This window comes from Bos javanicus, chromosome 3 (genome assembly GCF_032452875.1).
Source record: "Bos javanicus breed banteng chromosome 3, ARS-OSU_banteng_1.0, whole genome shotgun sequence".
NCBI lineage: Eukaryota > Metazoa > Chordata > Mammalia > Artiodactyla > Bovidae > Bos > Bos javanicus.
Genome location: NC_083870.1, coordinates 116,504,981 through 116,513,690, shown reverse-complemented (window position 1 = coordinate 116,513,690; position 8,710 = coordinate 116,504,981).

The following is an 8,710-nucleotide window of genomic DNA, read 5'->3' as shown; positions in this document are numbered from 1 at the left end:
TTAAATAAAGAGGTAAGGAAACGGTGGGAGGGAAGACTTAGCTTGGGCAGAAGCCAGGAAACATTGGGCAGTACTTGTGAGGAATAGCAGCCAAAGGAGATAAGAGAAAGGGAATTTGAGAGAAAGCATGGAAGTGATCACACCCAGAAGATAGAACTGAGCTGGCTAATGACACTAAAGTTGAAATTTACCTATCTGGATTGGTTTTGAGTCAGATTCTCACCTCACTGACAGACATTGAACTGGGGCTCCTTGGTAACTCTGAAGAAGCTCTTAAAAAGAGACAGATGGTAATCCCAAGGGTGTGGTCATTGGGATCAGACCTTATTCATCTTGTCCCACCGGGTGGTGTGGGATCCTGATTAGATAAGACAGTTTCAAATGCTATCAAAGCACAAAATAATGTGTTTTCTTTTGAGTGGGAGATTCTGAAATAGCTTGTTGTTTTAATGATCTGTTGCTATACATACAGCAAATGACCTCAAAACTGTGGTTTAAAACAATAGACATTTATTATGTTATAGTTTCTGTGGGTCAGGAATTTGGAAGTGGACCAGCTGGGTGCTTGTGGCTCAGAGTCTCTCATGAGATTAGGGTCAAGGTATCAGCTGGGCCTACAGTCATCTAAGGGCCGACTGGGCCTAAGGATCCACTTCCGAGGTGGCTCACTCACAAGGCTATGGGCAGGAGATCTCAGTTTCTTACCCATGGGCTTCTCCATAGGGCTGTTTGAACATCCTTACGGCATGGCAGTTGGCTTCCGCGAGAGCCAATGAACCACGGGGGAGAGCAAGAAAGAGGTCACAATGCCTTGCATAACCTAGTCTGGCCTTCCCTGGTGGCTCAGTGGTAAAGAATCTGCCTGCCAATGCAGAAGACACAGGAGATACCAGTTCAGTCCCTGAGTTGGAAAGAGTCCCTGGAGAAGGAAATGGCAACCCACTCCAGTATCCTTGCCTGAAGAATTCCATGTACAGAGGAGCCTGGCGTGCTGCAGTCCTGGGGTTGCAAAGACTTGGACACAACTAAGAGATTGAGCATAAAGAGAAACATATTCTACAAGTCCTGGGTTGAGAGCTGGACTGCTTATACCTATGACTGAGACTTGATCTCCCCCACACTCTCTGCCCAGAGTCCTCTGTAATTCCCAGACATGTGCTCTATTTCTTCAGAGCAAAGAGAGCCAATAATTTTTGCCAAGCAGTTGCATTTGACACTTAATTACCACATGTTCCTCGGAAAAAAAAAAAAAAAGAATCACCAGTTTTGGGGGCTTTCTCAGTATTGAGAGTTCAGATAGTATTTGTTCAGTGAACGTGTCAATGGATGGATGAGGTGGACTTTATCTGAAAAATCTGGATCTCACTGGCCAACCTTCTTAGTGGAAACTCCGGCTCTGACAACATAGATCTCAGAATGACAGACTCAAAAGATTTATTAACAATACCTGTAGCCAAATAGTCATAGATATCAAGTACATGGCTTAAGGCATGGGTGATTGCAAAACTTCCAAATATTTAAAAAATTTTTATCACTTTTAAAATCTACTACATCAGTTACCAAGGGTGTGTGCATAGTATTTCTGTTCTTTGGGGAGCTGCTCTTACTGGCCATGATTTCAACTTCTGGCCACTGGCTTTGGAGAATTGCATGACTCCATTCCTAAGCCAGTAAAGCATGTCTGTACCCAGAATCTTAAAGCTGCATAGATTCCAGGAAACAATTGCTTTAGAACTCCTAACAATAAATATGATGAAACAAATAATATAACAGACATGGGAAATGGAAGAAATGTTATTGCCCCATAACCCATAAGCAATTGCTTCTACATGATATTTCTATGGCAGCCCATGCACTTCATGATTGTTTTAACACATGAACTAGTAAAGGGGCCGTTCCTTACTGAGCACAAGGCTCGTTCGACTTTCTTACAACTCACACGCTTCCAGGACATACGGGACCCATGGCAACTGATCAAATGGAAAGAGGAGAAGTGAGAAATGTGGTTAAACTACTAAAGCGTTGCATCCTTTCTTCCTTATAGAGCAAATAGCCCAGTCACCCTCAATCTAGGCCCCTGTTTTGCTAAATAGACAAAATCGGTCCTTTCGCTCTGAAGAGTAACTCCTGGGTACATCGTTTCAAAGAGCATCATTTCAAAGCAGGAAAATGAAAGTGTTCGCTGCTCAGTTGTGTCCGACTCTTTGTGACCCCATGGACTGTAACCTGCCAGGCTCCTCTATGGGATCCTCCAGGCAAGAATACTGGAGTAGGTAGCCATTCCCTCCTTCAGGGGATCATCCCGACCAAGGGATCAAATCTGGGTCTCCTGCATTGAAGCCAGATTCTTTACCAGCTGAACCTCCAGGGAAGCCCTTTAAAGCTGGAAGGTAGGAAAAAACCTTGGCCAAGCAGATGGCTGGCCGACCACGGTTCTGGTTAATTGAATCTGCTGGTTAACTCTGGTCTCTTGACTTCCAAACACCGCACCCCCCCCCCCACCCACACACACACACCGCCCGCCGCCCCATGCTCTTCTCACCCCTGCATTTACTAAAACACAGCTGAGATCATCTCACTGGCTTGCCCACTGCCTTTTGGGTTTTGTTTTCTAATGTGTTTGAACATTAACTGCAAAGTGTTTTTGTGTCTTCCAAAGAAAAGCAAACTGAACAGAGCTGACGCTGTGGAACGAGGAGCCTGCTGGGAGTTTCAGCTGACTTTGTAAAAAATTGGAATAGAGTTGCTTTACGATGTTGTGTTCGTTTCAGGTGTACGGATACAGTGGTCTGGTTACACTTTTGCATTTTGGTTCAGACTTTTTTGACACCCTCATGTCACCCCAGCTTGTTCTCACCCCAGCCCTGTGAGGAGAGGAGGTTACTTTATCTCCTCCATTTTTCATCTGAGCGGTACTCTGACAACTGGATAAAAGGGGTTTGAGCCTTTCTTGGGGAGGGATGAAAGACAGCTGGATGTTTTCAGCTCAGTGATAAAATCGGAGCTGCATGCTGGGGTCTAGTAAACTGCTGGTTGTGCTTATGATGGTGGGAGAGACAGAGGAGGGAGAGAAGCCAGAGGAGAGAACAAGTGGACTATCTGGAAGCTATGAGGCTTCCCCTGTGGCTCAGCTGGGAAAGAATACGCCTGTGGTGCAGGAGACCTGGGTTCGATCCCTGGGTTGGGAAGATCCACCGGAGAAGGGAAAGGCTACCCACTCCAGTATTCTGGCCTAGAGATTGCCATGGACTCTATAGTCCATGAGGTTGCAAAGAGTAGGATATGACTGAGTAACTTTCAGTTTCACCTATTAGGAACGACATCATAATTTGGGAATGGTTCACTTTCACTTTCAACTATTAGGAAAGAGGTCATAATTTGGGAATGGTGATGGGGAGAGCAGATGCAAGGAATTTTCTAGAAATCGCTTTGACTTTCCAGAAGTGGCACCTTTTAAAGTGGTGGATGAGGACTCTAGAGAACAGTTAAATCCCAGTGAAGCCCCCAGAGGCATATTGTGCCACCTACAGCACGATGAATCAATGGAAGAGGAGCCCTTAGAATGAAGGAAGGATGCTGACCTCGTTTTGATGTGCTGAGGGGCGGCGGCTGCGGACCAGCCAAGTTCTTTGGCTATTTGTGCCATCACTTCAGTCTTGTCTGACTCCTTGTGACCCCATGGACTGTAGCGCAATAGACTCCTCTGTCCATGAGATTCTCTAGGCAAGAATACTGGAATGTGTTGCCATTTCCTCCTCCAGGGGATCTTCCTGATCCAGGGATCGAACCCATATCTCTTACGTCTTCTGCATTGGCAGGTGGGTTCCTCACCAGTAGCGCCTATTTAAGTCACCTCAAATCTGAGTGCAGATTGACAGCCTCCCAGATGGAGATTCAGATTTGAACGGTAACACACAGCTTATGCCATTGCAAGAGATAGAGCGTGGAGGAAGGGAGGACAGAGAAAAGAGGAAACACTAGCAAAGACAGAACCTAGAGCTCCCAGGGTGTCTGTGGGGACCTTTTTTCTACGATCTGAACAGAAAACTAGTTGTCTCAGAAAGCTTACTAAAATAAATCTTGGAAGTAGAACTTCAGTTTTGGATAGAATTTTCATTTTGATAGAAACATGATATATACAATGTAGAACATGTAACTTTCAAAATTTTTATAATAATTAATGCCAGGAATATTTGGTCACCGTTACATCATAAGAACAAAAGAACATAATCTACGCCTGATTGTGTGTGTGGGGTTTTGTGTGTGTGTGTGTGGTGTGCACAGATGTATGGAAATAATGTGTAACGAGCAGGGCCATGTTCTCCGTGGGCCAGGTGTCTGTGGTTGAAACAAGTGGGCACCTGCCCCTTAAAGGTCCCACCACTGAGCCCAGGGCTGTTATGATTGCTGCGCCTGTGGACTTTGCGGTAAGAAAGGAATGTTAGTTGAAGGCTGCCCCTCCCTGTGAGAGTCAGAAGCAGACATGGGCTTCCCCTCCCCAACCAGAGGGCGATTTCCCAGTTACCGTGGCAACATCAGGGAGATCTGTCAACATGAGATGCTTTCTCGTGTCCACCTGGTCCTTTGGCATTTTAACCAAAAGAAGTTTTACTTCTTAAAAATGTATCATAAGCCAAAAAAGAGAAAAAATAGATAAGTCAGACCATATTAAAAATTTTTTTAAGCTTCTGTGTATCAGAGGACACAATCAACAGTGTGAAAAAGCAGCTTATGGGATAGGAGACAGTATTTGCAAATCACGTGTTTGATAGGGGTTAATATCCAGAATATGTAAAGAGCTCCAACAACCCAATAACAACAAGAAAAGTACCTGATTAAAAATGGATAAAGGACTTGAATAGATGTTTGTCCAGAGAAGATATATCAGTTGACCAGTGAGCACATGAAAAGAGGCAAGATCAGTATCACTAATCATTAGGGAAATGCAAATTAAAACCACAGTGAGATATCACTCTGTGCCTATTTGCATGTCCTCTATCAAAGACAGAGAACAGGTACTGGTGAGCACAGGGAGGAACAAACCCCTGTGCACTGTTGGTGGGATTGTAAACTGGTTCAGGCACTTTGGAAAATGATATAAAAGTTCCTCAAAAATTAAAACAGAACTACCGTATTATCCAGCCATTCCATTTCTGGGTATGTACCCCCAAAGAATTAAAAGCAGGGTCTCCAAGAGATAACCGCACACTGTGTTCATAGTAGCACTACTCACAGCAGCCAAAAAGTGGAATCAACTGACGTGTCCAGCAGCAGAAGAAGGAATAAGCAAAGTGTGGTCTCTAAATATAATGAAATATTGCTCAGCATTGAAAAGAAGGAAATTCTGACACAGGCTACAACATGGATGAACCTTGAGAGCACTCTTCTAAGTGAAATAAGCCAGTCTCATGATCCCACCTACATGAGGTGTCTGGAGGGGTCAAATTCATAGAGACAGAAAGTAGATGGTGGTTGCCAGGGCATGGGGAGTCAGTGGTTAACCAGGGCAGCTTCAGTTTGGGAAGATAAGAAAGTTCTGGAGATGGATGTCCGTGATCACTGCACAACAATGTGAATGTCCTTAATACAACTGAAACTCACACTTAAAAATGACTGTGTTTTTTTACCAGTTAAAGCTTTCCTAATCTAAAATTAATGTATGATAAGTCATCAGTTCTTCCCTTTGCCTTTTGGTATTCTTTCTGTATGTAGAGAATCCACCTGTAATGCAGGAGGCCTGGGTTCAGTCCCTGGGTCGGGTCGGGAAGATCGCCCTGGAGAAGAGAATGGCAATCCACTCCAGTGTTCTTACCTGGAGAACCCCATGGACAAAGGAGCCTGGCGAGCTAAGGGGTCACAAAGAGTCGTACAAGATTGAGTGACTAACACTTTCACTTTTCACTGTACGTAGACTTCTGGATAAATATGGAAAGGTAGTTCCTATTAATGAAAGGGAAGGTTGTGTTTAAGTCCACAGACAGGCTTCTTCCATGGAGGGAGGCAAAGTTCCTTTAGAAGCAACATGTCTCACATTCATAATTTGTAAATGATTTGTTTCCTGGTGGCTCAGATGGTAAAGAATCTGCCTGCATTGTGGGAGACACAGGTTAAGTCCTTGGATTGGGAAGATTCCCTGGAGAAGGGCATGGCAACCTGCTCCAGTATTCTTGCCTGGAGAATGCCATGGACGGAAGAGCCTGGCAGGCTACAGTCCATTGGGCTGCGAAGAACAAATGTCACACTCTTGAGTGATGCTTCCTAAAACCTGGCCTCATAAAACTCCATTCAACAGGTCAAGTAGACAAGCACTCCATGGAAAAAACATGTTACAAGCCCCAGACCTGGTGCATGTGGGTCCTTCAAGGGATGACCACCAGGTCCTAGAGCCAAGTGCCCCCAGAAGTCTGTGACCTGGTTCCTTCCCACCTGGGACTGGCTCCACTGGGTCTCAGGGCCTGCCACTGAGCACTCAAGGACAAGCAGTGTCCTTTCTGGCAGAGCTGGGATTGGGGGATGACCAGATGTCCCACGGAGTGAAAGTGAAAGTCACCCAGTAGTGTCCGACTCTTTGTGACTCCATGGATTGTAGCCTGCCAGGCTCCTCTGTCCATGGGATTCTCCAGGCAAGAATGCTGGAGTGGGTTGTCATGCCCTTCTCCAGGGAATCTTCCCAATCCAGGGACTTAACCTGGGTTTCCCACAATGCAGGCAAATTCTTTACCATCTGAGCCACCAGGAAACACATGACCCATAGGGTAGTAACTAAATACATACAAGATCCATTCATGACCAGGTCATAGGACCTGGTCACGAGTCTCCTTGCGCAGGACACATGGTGGACTATGTGAAGTGACCACTGCCCCACTCAGCCACCCTCCAAAGGGCCTTTCACCAGCAGGTGCTCTCAGGTGTGTGGTCCACCCATCTCTTGGTCCCCAGGGTCCTTGCCAAGGACACATGTGCTGAGCCACGTTCATCCGTCAGATATAGAAATGCATGGCTGCCATTAGTGATTACCACATTCATGAAAGAAACATGGCAAATATATGGGGAAACAGTGGAAACAGTGGCTGACTTTATTTTTCTGGGCTCCAAAATCACTGTGGATGGTGATTGCAGCCATGAAATGAAAAGACGCTTGCTCCTTGGAAGGATTTCAGTGCTTTTTAGATATAAGGAGCTACAAGAATTGGGCTCATAAAATCCAGCCCCTGAGAATATCTAACTACCTAAAGACCTGTCCTGCCAGTTTCTTAGAGCACAGAGGGCCTCATTTCTGCTCTCTACCCTGAACTCCTTCTGTTGGAGGTCATCAGCTGCAGCAGCTCATGGCTTAACCCTCATTGAGGTAGAAGGCAAGCCCATGGCAAGTGCCAATTTGTGTTTGACATTTCTGAGGCTCACCTGAGTTGGCAGCCCAAACTTCTCTTGAATATCAATGAGAAGGGGGAAAAAAGTGAAAATCTTCACATTCCTTGCAGGAATCTGGAGAAAACAGACCTCAACAGAACCCAAGCATGATATGCTTCTCATGGGTTCCCGTGAGGAAACCAAAATCATTGTTCACTCTGCAGCAAATCCTCCAGAAGGTGACCCAGCAGAGAGGACCCTATGGGAGAGATGCAGGGTTTGGCAGGAAGGCCCTTATCAAATCCTGGGTGTGTTGGGCCATGAAGAGACACGTTCAAGAGTGAATGTGTATGCCCAGTTGCTCAGTCCTGTCAGACTCTTTGTGATCCCATGGGCTGTAGCCTTTCAGGCTCCTCTGTCCATGGGATTTCCCAGGCAAGAATACTGGAGTGGGTTGCCATTTCCTTCTCCAGGGGATCTTCCCAACCCTGAGATCAAACCCGCATCTCCTGAATTGGCAGGTGGATTCTTTACTGCTAAGCTACCTGGAAAGCCTAGAGCTGAGGACCAATGTTTCTTGCATGAAGATGGAGCTTGTGCACCTCCAAAGGAGAGGACCAGCAGCTAGAGAAGGACTGAACTGGGGGGAATAAAGGTTCCTCCCCACAGGCCATTCGTGAATGATTAATTCACATCAGCCAGGCATGCATCGCAGCAGAAAGATTGGTAAGGATCCCAGACACAGCTATGGTCACCCTTCTGAGGGCAAACAAACGGAGCCCACAAGCCAGCCCTCTCCTCCTGGATCACACAGTCCACGGAACTCAGGACATTTGCAAAATCCTCCTCAAAGAAGCTAAAACCATTAACACTGATCCTTGGCTATAGGTCAAAGCTGTTGCTAAAAAAGGGAAATGGCTGAGAGAGATTCCAGAGAAACAGGGTTCTCCAGCGTTAATATAAACTCCATAAACTGTCTTTGCAAATAGGTTATTTGCTATGAGGTTTTTTTTCTTTAATTTAAAAATTCCAACTACAAAAGGATCCGAAAATGTCTGAAATTCTTTCTTAAAATGTCAAGATTCTTCCCACGTTGGCTCACTTTCTTCTCAGTGGTTGTTTTCTTCATCACTGGGAGCAAAGACATGAAATACTCTCTTTGTTTCAAAACCCCTAATTTTACAAAGTATGTTGCTGTTTAGTGACTAAATTGTGTCCGGCTCTTTTTAGACCCCATGGACTGGAGCGTGCCAGGCTCCTCTGTCCACAGGATTTACCAGGCAAGAATACTGGATCGAGTTGCCATTTCCTTCTCCAGGCGATCTTCTCAATCAAGGGTTGCACCTGTGTCTTCTACATT